Genomic DNA, 18,693 nt, shown 5'->3' on the forward strand with positions numbered 1-18,693 from the left:
TCAGGGACCACTTCTGGGCATGCAAGCAGTCAGGCTATATCAGAACATGTCTCCACTGAGGAAGCATCTGAGTACGCTGGTAACCGAGGCACACTTGGGCTTTCTGGGTCACAGAGCACATCGGGGTACACTAGTACAGGAGAAACCTCAGGACATGTCGGGGAACTGCCAACCTCAGAGTCCGACACGACAAGACCAAAACCAGTACCGGGCAGAAAATCATCACGAGTAAAGATCACAGGTACTGGTCTTTCAAAAGAAGACTCGGACTCAAATTCAGAATTTTCTGTAACTGTAACATCATCATTGACTACACATGAATGAAGCTCCACAAGAGCTGCAAAAGTAGTCAGCAAGGCAGCAATGCCTACTGAAGTGGGCAACACCTCAGAAGGACCTGGGGGGCAGGAGACATCTCCTACAAGTTCTACACCCTTTGGGAGGAACTCGGAGACCTTTAGATCATCAAACAAGACCTCAGGAACATCATTTTTCAAGTTGTCTAAGAAGGATTCTGTACTATCCATGTTACAGGGCAAAACTGGAACTTTATTTTGAGAACAGGGCAGATGTCCCAGGGAAGGTTCCACCATAAACTGAGACTGAATTTCATCATCATGAGTGGAACGTACAGGAATATTCACTGGACCACACACTGACTTCCTAACTTTAATCTCGCTGCACCCAGAACTCTGCGTAGTAGTCAAACTAGCTTGCAATTCCAAAACTGCAGAAAGACAGGTAAAAATAGCAGCAATACCTAGACGAGCCTCTAGGGGCAGGGCAGGAGATATTGTACAAGGCAATATTGACTCATCCAGAGTACTGGGTGGAGAGTCAATACTTTCTTCAGAATCAGACTCGCAAATGTCAATGCAAGTGGACATCATGCCTTCATTCATGGTACAGGGCAGGTTCAGAGAAAGCTTCTCTGGACAAGGCAAAGAAGCTTCAGCATCAGATTCGCAAAACCGAAGCGCTGTCTCACTCTTAGATTCGGCTAACAATGTCGAATCCGAGGAGTCAGAACGCAAAATTTGCGGATCCAAGATCGCTTTAGGTTGCGAAACTGACGCTTCCATATCGCAAACTTCCGCGATCTGCGGAGCAGACTGCAAGGCATCTAGGACAGAAACACTGGAGCAACTGTCATCAGGCAACAGGCCTGCACAGGTGTGAACAGGGTGAGACAGAAACTCATTTGCAGAAGAAATGGCGACATCAACAGGATAAACTTTATTAGGCATAATAATTTTACTTTTGATGCTGCATAGTCGAGAAATTTTCCCCATAGCAGGGTCACAGACGGAAGATCTCAAAGATCTGTTTCTAAATGACAAAGGATCCCACACATCCTTGAGGAAACCGGCAGACTCATGCCGATCACAATCTGCAGGAACATTCGAGAAACAGGCATCAGATCGCACAGATTCAAACTGCACACTGTCAGGAGAGAATCCTTCGGGATTCGCACAGGAACCAACCACAGCAGCACACTCATTCATTTCAGATTGCACAAAGTCAAGATTCACATGCTTTACCCCAGAAAGGCAGGAACAATCATCCGACAACGATGTCTCTTTATTGAAATCAATTGGTTGGTGTGTGTGCAACTCATCCAAAATCGTTTGCCATACATAGATCACCAGATCCACATCATCCTCGTCACATTCATCGGAATCAATCATAAGGTACATAGAGTCAAGACAAGCATTCAAGACATCTTCGCTTTTTGCGATGTAAAAATCGCAAAAGGCTTTCCAATCAAAATCGAATTCTTCCAGCAAGGCCCCAATATCCCAGGAAGCAAATGGGGGTTCAAACAGGCCAGTATCCAAATAATCTCCATAGGGGTGGAGTTCAGGAACAAGAACAGATTTTTTAACTGCTTTAATGTAGTGTGCGATCCTACCTATAGCAGGATCCACATAAGCTTTGGATTGGGGCAAAAACCCTGGAAACTGATCAGCAGATGCATTATAAACATCATTATCATACTGCATGGTTTTGCCCATTTCAGACTTGACAGAAATAACCTCTTTATTGGTGGTTGCTAGGGGCAACGGATCTTTCCGCTGGGAAGCCTTCCTAGATCTTTTACGTTTAGACTTAGAGGCTTTGGATGGCTGCTTTGTGGATGAAAGAGTAGATGGAACAGCTGATTGAGCTGCTGACAACAACTCATTAAGGGGGTATGGTAATTGAGGTAATCTCAGCCAATTGTGAATTAAAAAGGCCAAGAATTCCAGGGGTCTTTGACTCAGGGTGGTATGATTTAACACATCATAACCCCACATTAACATTTCACCCCCCAACAGAATGTAGACCATTTGGGGGGCCCAGGCAGACACTGGGGTGCATTGGAATTCAGGGTTCGCTAACAGTTTCATACACTCAGACAAAAATTCGTCTGCTGATTCAGGTTCAAGTTTTTTAAATCTCTTAAAGGTACAACAGCCATATTCGACAAAATCGTACAAATCGGAAATTCCGTCTACACTGGGGTTTTGGGTATGGCTGGTCATTCTGTCACGATTGTGGAACTTTCCCCGTGATCAGCGCACAACGCGTGCGCTGACACGGCGGAGATCCTCCACAAGCGTATAATTAGCAGGAACCCAGCAAAAGGTGCTACGCACCTGTAGAGGGAAATTCCTGTCGGCAGATGGCGCTGGGGAGTGCAGAGGAACCAATCCTCTGTACCTCCACAAGTGCCAGACAGGAATTGTACGAAGCGCAGAACGCAATCGCAAGAGAGGCGATTGCGAATGAGATGTAGCAAAAGGGATAGGTTGTATGTGTGTGCGCCAATCCAGTCGCCACTCCGCGACCGCGCACACACAACAGCAGATATGAAATAGGAACGCGATCGCGAGAGGTGCGATCGCGAGACGTGACACAAGGCAGAACAGAATAGAATACGAGGGTAGCAAAGGCACAGCAAATACAATAAGGAGATACGGAAAATAACAACCGCTAGCTAACCGCGAACACCGCACTCATTCGCAACAGTGCACGCGGTTATGCGCGATCTCCACGTGATAAGCACAATAGAGACAAGCACGCCTAACTAACCATAAACAGACAAACATGAAACAGGGGACGCGAGCGCTTGCTTAACGGTTACCTCACCGAGCCTGTAGCAAGCGCAGCGGACAAGACAGACACACGAAAAACAAGAACTAGGCAGGAAGGATCCACCGTTCTTCCGCCAGAGCAAGTGTGATCCAAGCAGGAACACAGATCAGAAAGATCCACAGCCGCTAACGCTAGCGGCTAGTGCGATCTCAGCAAGACAGAACGATTCGCTATCAACCGCCGTTGGTGACAGCGCAATCGCGACCGACAAGACAGAACAGAAGGATCCCCAGCGCTCGCACAAAGTAGCTAGCGCGATCCCAAGAAACAGAACAGAAGGATCCCCAGCGCTAGCACAAAGTAGCTAGCGCGATCCCAGGAAACAGAACAGAAGAGATAGCTGGTAGCAACCGCTGCACCAGCTGTACTCCAAGAACAAAGATCAGAACCATTTCCTGTCAACCACCATAGGGACAGGACAATGGCAAACAGGCAAGACAAGACAGAACAGGCAATACAGATAATACAACCTGACTGGGCTAGAAGGGGAGCCTAAAGCAACCCCCAAGAATTAACTATACTAGATAGCAATGGCTGACACTCCAGCAGTGTCCATCAGGAACTGAGCATGGAAGGGAAATGACCAGCAAAGCATTCTGGGAAAGATAAAGCTCTTATAGTGCCAGTCATCAAAGAAGGCAGGTAGGGGATTTGCATGACGAATGTATGCAAATTCCCCAGCAAGAGAACAGAACAGAAACTTGCAATGAAAAGACAGGTCTCTGTTCCAGAGACCTGCAGCCCACAGACTAGAGGAATGGACAAACAGCTGTCTGCCTGTGCAGCCAGCTGAGCGGATCATCACAGTACCCCCCCTTCTAGGGATGGATTCCAGACATCCTTCAAGACTGGTAACATCACAAAACTCTAACTGAAGACTCATGAAGGTCAGGACAGCCCGACAAGGCCCAATTCCAGAGTCAGTCCATCCGAAACCGACCTCATCAGAAGCAGAAGCCACCGAAACATGCCCATCAGCACTGCAAGTCTCAGCGTAACACCCATCAGGACTGTGGACACCAGAGAAGAAGCCATCGACACCCTCCAGACAATACCCACCACCTTCCAAGGAGCGTCCAAGAATACCAAACCTGCCGCAATACCTGTTCGAAGTGTCCCTTACAACACCAAAGCCATTGCTGATCATATTCAGGGCACCAAGCAAAACCTTTCCCGGAATCTCCCAGAACGCCTTGAAGCTCCGCAGAGATCCCAAGAAGCCAGAACGCTCACCAGGCTCACATGGAGAACCACCAAGAACCCCTATGGAACCTATGATCATTCCAGACTCAAAATTAGCAGGACACCCATCAAGATCAGGACTTTCAGGGACCACTTCTGGGCATGCAAGCAGGCAGGCTATATCAGAACATGTCTCCACTGAGGAAGCATCTGAGTACGCTGGTAACCGAGGCACACTTGGGCTTTCTGGGTCACAGAGCACATCGGGGTACACTAGTACAGGAGAAACCTCAGGACATGTCGGGGAACTGCCAACCTCAGAGTCCGACACGACAAGACCAAAACCAGTACCGGGCAGAAAATCATCACGAGTAAAGATCACAGGTACTGGTCTTTCAAAAGAAGACTCGGACTCAAATTCAGAATTTTCTGTAACTGTAACATCATCATTGACTACACATGAATGAAGCTCCACAAGAGCTGCAAAAGTAGTCAGCAAGGCAGCAATGCCTACTGAAGTGGGCAACACCTCAGAAGGACCTGGGGGGCAGGAGACATCTCCTACAAGTTCTACACCCTTTGGGAGGAACTCGGAGACCTTTAGATCATCAAACAAGACCTCAGGAACATCATTTTTCAAGTTGTCTAAGAAGGATTCTGTACTATCCATGTTACAGGGCAAAACTGGAACTTTATTTTGAGAACAGGGCAGATGTCCCAGGGAAGGTTCCACCATAAACTGAGACTGAATTTCATCATCATGAGTGGAACGTACAGGAATATTCACTGGACCACACACTGACTTCCTAACTTTAATCTCGCTGCACCCAGAACTCTGCGTAGTAGTCAAACTAGCTTGCAATTCCAAAACTGCAGAAAGACAGGTAAAAATAGCAGCAATACCTAGACGAGCCTCTAGGGGCAGGGCAGGAGATATTGTACAAGGCAATATTGACTCATCCAGAGTACTGGGTGGAGAGTCAATACTTTCTTCAGAATCAGACTCGCAAATGTCAATGCAAGTGGACATCATGCCTTCATTCATGGTACAGGGCAGGTTCAGAGAAAGCTTCTCTGGACAAGGCAAAGAAGCTTCAGCATCAGATTCGCAAAACCGAAGCGCTGTCTCACTCTTAGATTCGGCTAACAATGTCGAATCCGAGGAGTCAGAACGCAAAATTTGCGGATCCAAGATCGCTTTAGGTTGCGAAACTGACGCTTCCATATCGCAAACTTCCGCGATCTGCGGAGCAGACTGCAAGGCATCTAGGACAGAAACACTGGAGCAACTGTCATCAGGCAACAGGCCTGCACAGGTGTGAACAGGGTGAGACAGAAACTCATTTGCAGAAGAAATGGCGACATCAACAGGATAAACTTTATTAGGCATAATAATTTTACTTTTGATGCTGCATAGTCGAGAAATTTTCCCCATAGCAGGGTCACAGACGGAAGATCTCAAAGATCTGTTTCTAAATGACAAAGGATCCCACACATCCTTGAGGAAACCGGCAGACTCATGCCGATCACAATCTGCAGGAACATTCGAGAAACAGGCATCAGATCGCACAGATTCAAACTGCACACTGTCAGGAGAGAATCCTTCGGGATTCGCACAGGAACCAACCACAGCAGCACACTCATTCATTTCAGATTGCACAAAGTCAAGATTCACATGCTTTACCCCAGAAAGGCAGGAACAATCATCCGACAACGATGTCTCTTTATTGAAATCAATTGGTTGGTGTGTGTGCAACTCATCCAAAATCGTTTGCCATACATAGATCACCAGATCCACATCATCCTCGTCACATTCATCGGAATCAATCATAAGGTACATAGAGTCAAGACAAGCATTCAAGACATCTTCGCTTTTTGCGATGTAAAAATCGCAAAAGGCTTTCCAATCAAAATCGAATTCTTCCAGCAAGGCCCCAATATCCCAGGAAGCAAATGGGGGTTCAAACAGGCCAGTATCCAAATAATCTCCATAGGGGTGGAGTTCAGGAACAAGAACAGATTTTTTAACTGCTTTAATGTAGTGTGCGATCCTACCTATAGCAGGATCCACATAAGCTTTGGATTGGGGCAAAAACCCTGGAAACTGATCAGCAGATGCATTATAAACATCATTATCATACTGCATGGTTTTGCCCATTTCAGACTTGACAGAAATAACCTCTTTATTGGTGGTTGCTAGGGGCAACGGATCTTTCCGCTGGGAAGCCTTCCTAGATCTTTTACGTTTAGACTTAGAGGCTTTGGATGGCTGCTTTGTGGATGAAAGAGTAGATGGAACAGCTGATTGAGCTGCTGACAACAACTCATTAAGGGGGTATGGTAATTGAGGTAATCTCAGCCAATTGTGAATTAAAAAGGCCAAGAATTCCAGGGGTCTTTGACTCAGGGTGGTATGATTTAACACATCATAACCCCACATTAACATTTCACCCCCCAACAGAATGTAGACCATTTGGGGGGCCCAGGCAGACACTGGGGTGCATTGGAATTCAGGGTTCGCTAACAGTTTCATACACTCAGACAAAAATTCGTCTGCTGATTCAGGTTCAAGTTTTTTAAATCTCTTAAAGGTACAACAGCCATATTCGACAAAATCGTACAAATCGGAAATTCCGTCTACACTGGGGTTTTGGGTATGGCTGGTCATTCTGTCACGATTGTGGAACTTTCCCCGTGATCAGCGCACAACGCGTGCGCTGACACGGCGGAGATCCTCCACAAGCGTATAATTAGCAGGAACCCAGCAAAAGGTGCTACGCACCTGTAGAGGGAAATTCCTGTCGGCAGATGGCGCTGGGGAGTGCAGAGGAACCAATCCTCTGTACCTCCACAAGTGCCAGACAGGAATTGTACGAAGCGCAGAACGCAATCGCAAGAGAGGCGATTGCGAATGAGATGGAGCAAAAGGGATAGGTTGTATGTGTGTGCGCCAATCCAGTCGCCACTCCGCGACCGCGCACACACAACAGCAGATACGAAATAGGAACGCGATCGCGAGAGGTGCGATCGCGAGACGTGACACAAGGCAGAACAGAATAGAATACGAGGGTAGCAAAGGCACAGCAAATACAATAAGGAGATACGGAAAATAACAACCGCTAGCTAACCGCGAACACCGCACTCATTCGCAACAGTGCACGCGGTTATGCGCGATCTCCACGTGATAAGCACAATAGAGACAAGCACGCCTAACTAACCATAAACAGACAAACATGAAACAGGGGACGCGAGCGCTTGCTTAACGGTTACCTCACCGAGCCTGTAGCAAGCGCAGCGGACAAGACAGACACACGAAAAACAAGAACTAGGCAGGAAGGATCCACCGCTCTTCCGCCAGAGCAAGTGTGATCCAAGCAGGAACACAGATCAGAAAGATCCACAGCCGCTAACGCTCGCGGCTAGTGCGATCTCAGCAAGACAGAACGATTCGCTATCAACCGCCGTTGGTGACAGTGCAATCGCGACCGACAAGACAGAACAGAAGGATCCCCAGCGCTCGCACAAAGTAGCTAGCGCGATCCCAAGAAACAGAACAGAAGGATCCCCAGCGCTAGCACAAAGTAGCTAGCGCGATCCCAGGAAACAGAACAGAAGAGATAGCTGGTAGCAACCGCTGCACCAGCTGTACTCCAAGAACAAAGATCAGAACCATTTCCTGTCAACCACCATAGGGACAGGACAATGGCAAACAGGCAAGACAAGACAGAACAGGCAATACAGATAATACAACCTGACTGGGCTAGAAGGGGAGCCTAAAGCAACCCCCAGGAATTAACTATACTAGATAGCAATGGCTGACACTCCAGCAGTGTCCATCAGGAACTGAGCATGGAAGGGAAATGACCAGCAAAGCATTCTGGGAAAGATAAAGCTCTTATAGTGCCAGTCATCAAAGAAGGCAGGTAGGGGATTTGCATAACGAATGTATGCAAATTCCCCAGCAAGAGAACAGAACAGAAACTTGCAATGAAAAGACAGGTCTCTGTTCCAGAGACCTGCAGCCCACAGACTAGAGGAATGGACAAACAGCTGTCTGCCTGTGCAGCCAGCTGAGCGGATCATCACAATATATATATATATATATATATATATATATATATATATATATGTATATATATAAACGTGACTAGTGCACAAGACAATATTGTAATATTGCACAAATCCCTTCACTATCATACCACCAATGAACTATTTACATAACTATCATACAATAAATCTTCCATAAATAATCCATAAAAAAGTCTTGCCTGTGAACAAAAAGTGCTACGTGCTGTCTAAATATGCAATTTGTGTAAACATATCACTCAAAAAACTATCTATAGTGGAACAATAATATCACAATAAATTATGCTGTGCAATACATAGTAAAGTGCTGCCGTGCTTACTAGTGATGTATATACGGTCCCAGCTGCTGGAGGGAGAGGGGGGAAGATTGCCTTATGCGATCGCAGCGCTCTGCTGCTTCTAGGGAGGCTGACTACGGAGAATCTGCGAGCCCTTAAAAAGGATTCCTATGTCTGCGCGTTCCGGTATTGCGTGGCTACGCGAGACAGAGCGTGACTGAGTCACTATGACATCAGCACGCACTGCCTCCCTGTCGGACTTCCGTGCGCTCCAAGGAGCGCATCAGATCCGGGTATTATAAGCAGCAGTGGAACCATATATTTTTTTGGATGAAGAAACATCATAATTATAATTTAAAATATTATTAGAATCAAATATAAAACATACATATGGTGATTTTAGGCAAAAAACATACATTAGTATTATAATTTATATACGCATGAAAAACGGCACGTAACTGTCGGTTACTGCCATCTTGTGTCCAAAAAGTATATTGCAGTATATCAGCATTTTTTCATGTGTTAAGTTCATAGATTCATCCATCCAGAATACGCAAGCTCCCAAACAAAGACCTCCAGAAAACCGTGGACACATTCATTATAGATACTACTGATGGTATACTAAGAGAAAGAAAATAAATGAATAATAATCAAAGAGAGATTTTAATATATGGTGGTGCACATAATTTTGGACCTAGGTCCCAGACAAAAAACCACACGACATGCAAACCAATGGTTTTATATTTTTAATTCTTGATGTTTCTGGATAAGTCCTAAATAAACGTTTACATTTTACATCATAATTGAATGAATTGTATTATATTTACATATTGTCTCTAAGAGAAGGCATCTTTGCTATAGAATTGCTATTTTTGTTGTATAGCCTTTCAGGGACGCATTATCATGTGCATATAATTAGCTCGATTGACAGTTGTAGTAATTAGTTTTTTGAAATCTCTTTGATTTCTTTCAGAGTTTTTTATTGGTTGGTTTTGTGCAATATGAATACGAATTTACTTGAATCTCTGGAACAGGGATGGTCAGATCAGCTTAGATCCCTGTTTGATAGAGCTCCCTCTGGAGTGGGCGAGGTGGCACCAGAGGCTTTCAGGAGACTATGTAACGATCTTAAAGACACACATATATTGTACATAAAAACATGGTGGAACACAAGGGGCCATATGCAATTCAATTTTTCACCTGAGTTTTCTCCTAGGAGATAATTTTTCATCTTCCATTTAAAATAACTTTCCAGCACTTTTCAATTTAAAAAGTACCAAAAAGTAGGTAAAAAAGTACTATCAAATTTATTTTCAGTATGTTCTTGCTTTCTGGTGGCTTAAAAGGCATTTTATTGACACGTTTAAAATTATAACCTAGGAGAAAACTCAGGTGAAATAGTGAATTGCATATGGGCCAAAGAGTCTTGAGAACTACATGGAGGAGGATATATATCCTCGAGGACACAGAGTACAGATATTCCCCTCATGGTGTCAGATTTCTGTTATAACCACACTGAAACCCTGTCTTCTGTATTATTTTTTAGTTAACTATGATGATTCAAATAAGCTGATATGTATGCATTTCAAGAATTAGTGTCAGTTATATGCCAGAAAGAGTTAATCCTTAAACAAGTGCAAATAGTGAAATGCTCAGAATATATTTTAACCAGGCTAAGGGAAATTGTTTTTACTTTTATGGAGACTTAGATAGCAATTCTAGACAGACCAAGGTTGCCATGTTTTTCTTTGTTTTGGGAACAATATCTTATGTTGAAATTAGTGACGACAGCAGACATTATGTTATGGTTATGGTAGGTCATTGTGACTTTTATAAAATATCAGACAGATAAAGCATTTTTAATTATAAGTTTAATGCATAATAGTACACTGCCATCTGGTGTTTTTTTGTAATCTCTTATAAGTTATAAAATTAATGATTTCTTCATAAAAAAAATTATAGAATGAAATTATTTAGATTGCTGATCAGTATATACAATATTTGATTACTCTTTAAGGATAGTATAGTGTTTAAATAAGTATTAATGTACTGTAAGTCTGAATACTGTTGGTTACAGGCCTATGTATTTTGGTGGGCCAAGATGGCCGACAGCATTTCAGGAAGAAATGGGCATACCTCAGGCCAATTAAGACACAGATGTCATAATAAGTAAATAAAGCATGGAACATAGATATGGGAGATGTTTTTAATTCTGGAGACACAGTGTCTCATGACATTTCTCTTATCGGGAGGTCATAACGTAGTCAAGATGTCTACCTGCGTATGTACCCAATTAATTAAGATATCACCCTCATTAGTTAAATGTCAGACTTTGTAAATAAGATACGTTGAATGACGCACAAAACATTCCAAGATATGAAAAATACGTCAGTGGGAAATTTCGATTTTTCAGCCATTTTGAAAATTGGGTATAAAAAGGGAGGTAGGATGGGCAGGTTTTACACATCTCGACAACAGCTACCTTGGGGTGAGACCTTCTACATAATTGAGGAGAGGTATGCCTTATTGATATTATATTCTGGTGATTCTTAGCATTCTTAGCATTGAATATTTAGCTAAGCCTATTAAGCATTGAAAGTTAGCATTTTTTTATTAGCCTTATTTTTGAATATTTTTTCTCTCAGCAACTACTAGAGATACTCAGAAATAGGCAACATTAACCAACCTTAGATCTACAATTCAATATCTGCATGATAAAGTTTATTTCATGGAACTGTGAACTTTGAACATCTTGAAGATTCATATTTTTCCGCTGTAAATATATTGCTTTTTGAAAAATACAAATTTATATAAAAATCCAAACTGAGTGCTTTGAGATTATTCCAAGAGAAACCATCATCTATAACTTTTACTGTTGTAGAGGGAAGGGACTTCACTATACCCAATATTTTTGATCGCAACGCTGTAAAAGTTATACCTTTTACTGAGTTAGTGATCTTACAGAGGTAGATACCGTAAGGTTTTCCAACAATGGCAACTGGAGAGTGACGAGAAAGAAAATTGGGAAAAGGTCTAGGAAAATGTTCCCGCATTATAGTCAAAATGCTTTTGGCTTTGGACCGTAAGTTGCTGGATGCAACCAGATTGAAGATCACAGACCTGCAAACAAAAATTAGCACATTTGATCAAAGTAAATTGGTAGAACCATTTATGGTAAAACTGAAGAGAGACATTAAGACGGTGGAGACAGAGATAGTCAATAATAAGAAGAAAAAACTAGACAGAGACCGGACGGACTATAATTTAAAAAGAGCATATAGATGGAGCCACAGGGGAAACCCCAGGGGCAACAACATCTTCAGGAGACCTAAAAAACCTAGGGACCTTCCCAAGAAGCCCAGACAGCAGGGAAGAGAAGATGGAGAAGAGGAGGAGGGGACCTCTAGATCAGTGATTACAGAATCCAGCGACCCGGGAGAATCCGAACCAGACAATTATCGATGCAATTTGAGGAAACGGGGCATAGATGTCAGACCGAGAACCATAAATAAAAAAGCACGACAACACAAAGGATATGAAACGAGTGATCCAAATCAAACCTCAGAGGTACTTAAAGTCATTAATCTTTCTGAAATCATATTTGATGAACATGAATTGTCAGTACTCCAGAAGGGACTGTCATTCGCGCCAACTAATGATTTCGATTACTTTGAGGTTCTAAAAGATGTTTACCTCTTTTGCAGGCGTCTGGTTCTGAAAAAGATGTTTGACAAGGCGGCACGGACAGCTGGACAAATAGAAGAGGAATTTATAGACAGCTTGGACAGACAAGCAATGCAAGATCTGATTGATCTAATGGACGAAAATCAATCAAGAACACAGGTGGGTAATACACCTTTGAGACCAACCTCAATATTTTTGCCCTCTCCCAATGTGTGCCCCGAGGTCAAAATCTTTTTCGATTTGGTCTGCAGGGATCTCGAGTTATTAGATCAACAGAACATAAGAGGTCCCCAAAACTTAAACCATCAAGAGAAGTTAGCCCTCAAAAAATTTACGGAATAAGAAAAACATCCTTATTAAAGAGGCGGATAAGGGTGGCAACATTGTTATTTGGCCAAAAACAAAATATCTAATGGAGGCCCATAGACAATTAGATAACCGACAATTTTATACCAAACTTAAATCTGACCCCACAAAAAAGTCCCAGATAGAGTTGGGTAGGATTTTGGATGATGGATTAAGGAATGGGGTAATTAATGATAAAGAAAAGAATTTTCTATGGGTGGCCAAATCAATAACCCCCACGTTTTACATGCTACCCAAGGTCCATAAAGATGCCTTAAACCCGCCAGGAAGACCGATTATTTCGGGCATTGGGGGCCTGAATGAAAGATGCAGCCAGTATGTGGACTTTTTTCTGCAACCACATGTCACAGGACTTGATTCATATATAAAAGACACGGGTGATCTACTCTCAAGGATTGATGGTTTAGAGATACAAAATGACACCTTGTTGGTCACATGTGACATTGAGTCACTATATACAATCATCGACCATAAACATGGATTGGAAGCCGTCCAATATTTTCTTGAGATGGGTAGTGTTGGTGATACCAAGCTGTATACGTTTGTTTTGGAATTGTTAGAATTTGTATTGACAAAGAATTTTTTCCTGTTTGACAAACAATACTACTTACAACGACAGGGAGTTGCCATGGGCATTAAATGTGCCCCATCGGTAGCAAATCTTTTTTTGGGCAAGTGGGATCGGGAAGTGGTGTGGGCGGAGTCAATGGAGAGATACCACCCCCATATTTTGGGGTGGTATCGCTTCATTGACGACTTGTTCCTACTCTGGCAGGGACCAATGTCCTTAGGTGAAAGATTCCTGAAAGATTTAAACAATAACCAACTGAATATTAAATTGACTTATAGCATCTCCAATCAAACAGTGGAATTTTTGGACCTAAAAATCCGGAAGAATGAAATGGGAGCATTGCAAACCACAATCTATCGGAAGCCCACATCAGTGAATAGTCTGTTAGACTTTGGCTCATATCATACGAAGAACCTGAAGATGAATATTCCTACGGGACAATTCATTAGAATTAGGAGGAACTGCTCCACACAGGAAGATTTTGAAAAAGAAAGTATTGATCTGAAAAAAAGATTTAAGGATAGGGGATATCCAAAAAAATGTGTGGAGCAGGCTGCCAAACGAGCCAGCAAAACACCCAGAGAAGTTCTTCTTACAAGCCGAACTAAAGAAAAGGAGAAATCTATCACCAGATTGGTAACTCCGTATATTACCGCATGGCAACATATTCGAGGAATTCTTAACAAACACTGGCCAGTGTTGATGAATGACAGTACCATTAGACAATGTATTACACCTCGAGCAAGTATAACAGCTAGGACAGCACCAACACTCAAAACATTATTGAGTAGAAGTAATTTTACACAGGAAGAGATGGGACATGGTATCACCGGTAACTACAAATGTGGCAGATGTACAGTATGTCCGCATATGAGGGTAACAAAAACGTTTAGGAGCACAATCACGAACAAACAATTTGGGATTAGACAATTTATTAATTGCCAGACAAGTGGAGTCATCTACCTTATGGAATGCCCCTGTGGCAAACAATATGTCGGCCAAACAAAAAAACAATTAAAGGCACGCCTGCAGAAACATATGTCCACCATTCGCCTGGCTGAACGTGATCATAAAGAAAACAAAACACTCACAACGGTCACAGAACACGCCTTATTCTATCACGAGGGCTCCATAAGGAATTGGACCTTTGTGAGTATTGAAAAGGTGATTCAGGGTGAGAGAGGGGGAGATATTACTGTAAACTTACTCAGAAGGGAGTTAAAATGGATACACAATTTAAAAACTAGACAACCTCGGGGCCTCAATGAGGAGGCGAGCTTTGGTTGTTTTTTGAACGCATAGGTGATTCATATTAACATATTTTTTCCTCTTTGATTTTTTAGTATCTTAGGCTGTAATACCAACATGCACCATTCTTATGAAGACAACCAAAAGGTATAAATCGTCCACTCTGACCCTCTTTTTTCCCCCTTTCCTTTCTCTTCTTGCCTGTCTGACCACTCTTGGGCTGATCTAAGAATATATATGCACTATATATGTAGGTATCATGTACTGTGGTGAGCAGTATATGATTACCTGTTTTTGCACCTTTGGGGTTATTGTTTGGCATATTTCATGTTTCTTTGCAAACAGCATGATATCAACAATTGATTTGCATGTCGTGTGTTTTTTTGTCTGGGACCTAGGTCCAAAATTATGTGCACCACCATATATTAAAATCTCTCTTAGATTATTATTCATTTATTTTCTCTCTCTTAGTATACCATCAGCAGTATCTATAATGAATGTGTCCACGGTTTTCTGGAGGTCTTTGTTTGGGAGCTTACGTATTTTGGATGGATGAATCTATGAACTTAACACATGAAAAAATGCTGATATACTGCAATATACTTTTTGGACACAAGATGGCAGTAACCGACAGTTACGTGCTGTTTTTCATGTGTACATAAATTATAATACTAATGTATGTTTTTTGCCTAAAATCACCATATGTATGTTTTATATTTGATTCTAATAATATTTTAAATTATAATTATGATGTTTCTTCATCAAATTAAATATATGGTTCCACTGCTGCTTATAATACCCGGATCTGATGCGCTCCTTGGAGCGCACGGAAGTCCGACAGGGAGGCAGTGCGTGCTGATGTCATAGTGACTCAGTCACGCTCTGTCTCGCGTGGCCACGCAATACCGGAACGCGCAGACATAGGAATCCTTTTTAAGGGCTCGCAGATTCTCCGTAGTCAGCCTCCCTAGAAGCAGCAGAGCGCTGCGATTGCATAAGGTAATCTTCCCCCCTCTCCCTCCAGCAGCTGGGACCGTATATACATCACTGGTAAGCACGGCAGCACTTTACCATGTATTGCACAGCATAATTTATTGTGATATTATTGTTCCACTATAGATTGTTTTTTGAGTGATATGTTTGCACAAATTGCATATTTAGACAGCACGTAGCACTTTTTGTTCACAGGCAAGACTTTTTTATGGATTATTTATGGAAGATTTATTGTATGATAGTTATGTAAATAGTTCATTGGTGGTATGATAGTGAAGGGATTTGTGCAATATTACAATATTGTCTTGTGCACTAGTCACGTTTATATATATGATTTGGCACTGTTTTGCCTAGCTCCTGGAGAGATTTCCGATTACAATCGGTTTAAGAGGGTGGTTTTATATTTTTAATTCTTGAGGTTTCTGGATAAGCCGTAAATAAACGTTTACATTTTACATCATAATTGAATGAATTGTATTATATTTACATATTGTCTCTAAGAGAAGGCATCTTTGCTATAGAATTGCTATTTTTGTTGTATAACCTTTCAGGGACGCATTATGTGCATATAATTAGCTCGATTGGCAGTTGTACCCTTTAACTATTGGGTCTCTAAGCTAGACACCTGGCACAAACTGGCAATGTACGCAATAGGAGGTACTGGCTTGCCCTGCAGCCAGCGTTATCTCCGAACGCAGTTTCAGTGCTGCCGGAGGCATTGTTACAGATTGTCGTATCCGCCTCTCCACAGAAAATGCAGACTGTCTGACACAAATTAAAATGAATAAATCTTGGATTGGAAACGACTTCGCAATACCCCACGACCCAGCACCATGAACATCTGTGCTGGGTTAGCGTTGCAGCTCTCTTTTGAAGGAATATCTCATTCTATTATATTTATCACTGCATGGCGACAAAATGCTTTGCTGTACGCATGCATTTTGTCGCCATGCCAGGCCTGGGTTGTGTCACAAAGCGTGGCCTTGCTCTCCTGTACTACCTCCTCTTCCATCCTGTGTGCTGGGTTAGCGTTGCCACTCTCTTTTGAAGGAATATCTCATTCTATTATATTTATCACTGCATGGCGACAAAATGCTTTGCTGTACGCATGCATTTTGTCGCCATTGCATGGCGACAAACAATACTCAGCAAAAGTCACAGAATATACGTGTGGATTGGTGGTACGCAAGTGATCCCACTTGGAGGCACTGAAAGTGTTTTTTTAATAAACAATACTCAGCAAAAGTCACTGAAAATGCGTGTGGATTGGTGGTATGCAAGTGATCCCACTTGGAGGCACTGAAAGTGTTTTTTTAATAAACAATATGCTACAAAAGTCACTGAAAATGAAAATACGTGTGGATTTTTAACAGCCCTGTGGGTGCTGCAGCTGCTGTCAGCGGTGAGGCTGGGGCCCTGTGGCTGGCCTGGCTGGCAGTGAGGCTCTGTGGCTGCTGCTGTCAGCGGTGAGGCTGGGGCCCTGAGGCTGGCCTGGCTAGCAGTGAGGCTCTGTGTCTGTGGGTGCTGCTGTCAGCGTGAGGCTGGGGCACTGTGGCTGGCCTGGCTAGTGGCTAGCAGTGAGGCTCTGTGGGTGCTGCTGTCAGTAGTGAGGCTGGGGCCCTGTGGCTGGCACTGGCAGACCGTATGCTACGCTAAACTCCCTACCTACCCAAAGCTAAACCCAAAAGCAAATGGTGCCGATCACGAGCGTTCGGGTATTTATCCACCCGAACACGTGACCCGCTCGGCCAATCACAGTGTGAGACGCGCGTTCGACCGAACGTACGGCCACGTCGGCCGAACGTTCGGTCAAGGACAAGTTCGAGCCGCGTGGCCGAGCATCCATCACGGACACTGAGGTGTCCGGATGGTGTTCGCCGCGAACTCGAACGCCACAAAATTTGCCGAATCCCGAACAGTGGCGAACACTGTTCGATCAACACTAATTCTATGCTGCTCTTCCCCAGATTCTAACCCCTCAATCTATTTTGCTCCTCCTCTACAAGATCTATGCTGCTTCTCCCCAGATTCTACCCCCAATCAATGCTGCTCCTCCCCAGGATCTATGCAGCTCCTCCCCAGGTTCTAAGCCGCTCCTCCCCAGCCTAAGGTGACAGACAAGTTTTGTTGGTTTTATGTATAAATGCTTTTTATTATTTTTACACAACAAAAGTAAAAGCTTACAACTTACATCACATTTGTGCCTATAATCATCCAAATAACATTTTACATACAAAGAGTCCTGGGATTCCTCGCCATCTTAAAACCTGTTTTTTCTATTTTTTAATTGTATTAATTTAAATTAATTATGATATTACAAATAAACATTTGATCTCACAGAGCGCCTCCTGTTGGTGTGACTGGTGAGTTGTGTAAGCAGAAGTCCTCATTTTACTGCTAAAGCATACAGGCCTCTAACATTACAAGAGCCAAGTCTCCTGACTGTGTCTGATTGGCTGATCACTGTGGGTCGGGAACAACAGAAACTGAGAACAAACCAAGGGCAGTCACATGACAAGGTGGGCGGGGACACCAGAGTTTTTAGCAACAGCTAAATGTCAGAAGGAGCAGAGCCAGGAATGATGGCACAGAGATGTCACCACTGTAGTCCCAAACAGATAAAAGAAACCAGTAAATCCCTCCACCCACCACACTCAGCCTATAGCTATTCGGTGGAGCAATCTCTAGAGCCTCCTCCCCACTATCCACCTCTCTAGTGACAGAAGAGGTCAGCCTGTGAAATATCAATCCAGAAATACAGATATCAATTCTGCGCTCACAGACCTCACTTCCTGTGCATGAAAAGCAGCTCGTATTAACCTTCCTGGCGGTAACCCCGAACTATGTTCGGGGGTAAGCCGCGCAGGAGGCTCTCTCAGGCCCTGCTGGGCCGATTTACATTTTTTTTTTTTGCAACACGCAGCTAGCACTTTGCTAGCTGCGTGTGCACTCTGATCGCCACCGTCCGCGCCGATTACCCGCCGCTCGCTGTGCCCCCCCCGAGACCCCGTGCACTTCCTGGCCAATCAGTGCCAGGCAGCGCTAAGGGGTGGACTCCCAATGACGTCACGACGTCGGTGACGTCATCCCGCCCGTCTCCATGGCGTCGGGAAAGCCCTCCAGGAAATCCCGTTCTTTGAACGGGAT

At 43.5% G+C, this 18,693-nt stretch overlaps 1 protein-coding gene across 1 annotated transcript in view; it reads right to left on the bottom strand.

Moving 5' to 3' along the window:
* LOC137504756 (gastrula zinc finger protein XlCGF57.1-like) overlaps nucleotides 1-18,693 on the bottom strand; it is a 91,438-nt gene that overhangs the window by 71,846 nt on the left and 899 nt on the right. The gene's annotated exons all lie outside the window — the stretch shown is intronic.

The sequence above is a fragment of the Hyperolius riggenbachi genome, chromosome 4 (genome assembly GCF_040937935.1).
Source record: "Hyperolius riggenbachi isolate aHypRig1 chromosome 4, aHypRig1.pri, whole genome shotgun sequence".
In the NCBI taxonomy this organism is placed as follows: Eukaryota; Metazoa; Chordata; class Amphibia; order Anura; family Hyperoliidae; genus Hyperolius; species Hyperolius riggenbachi.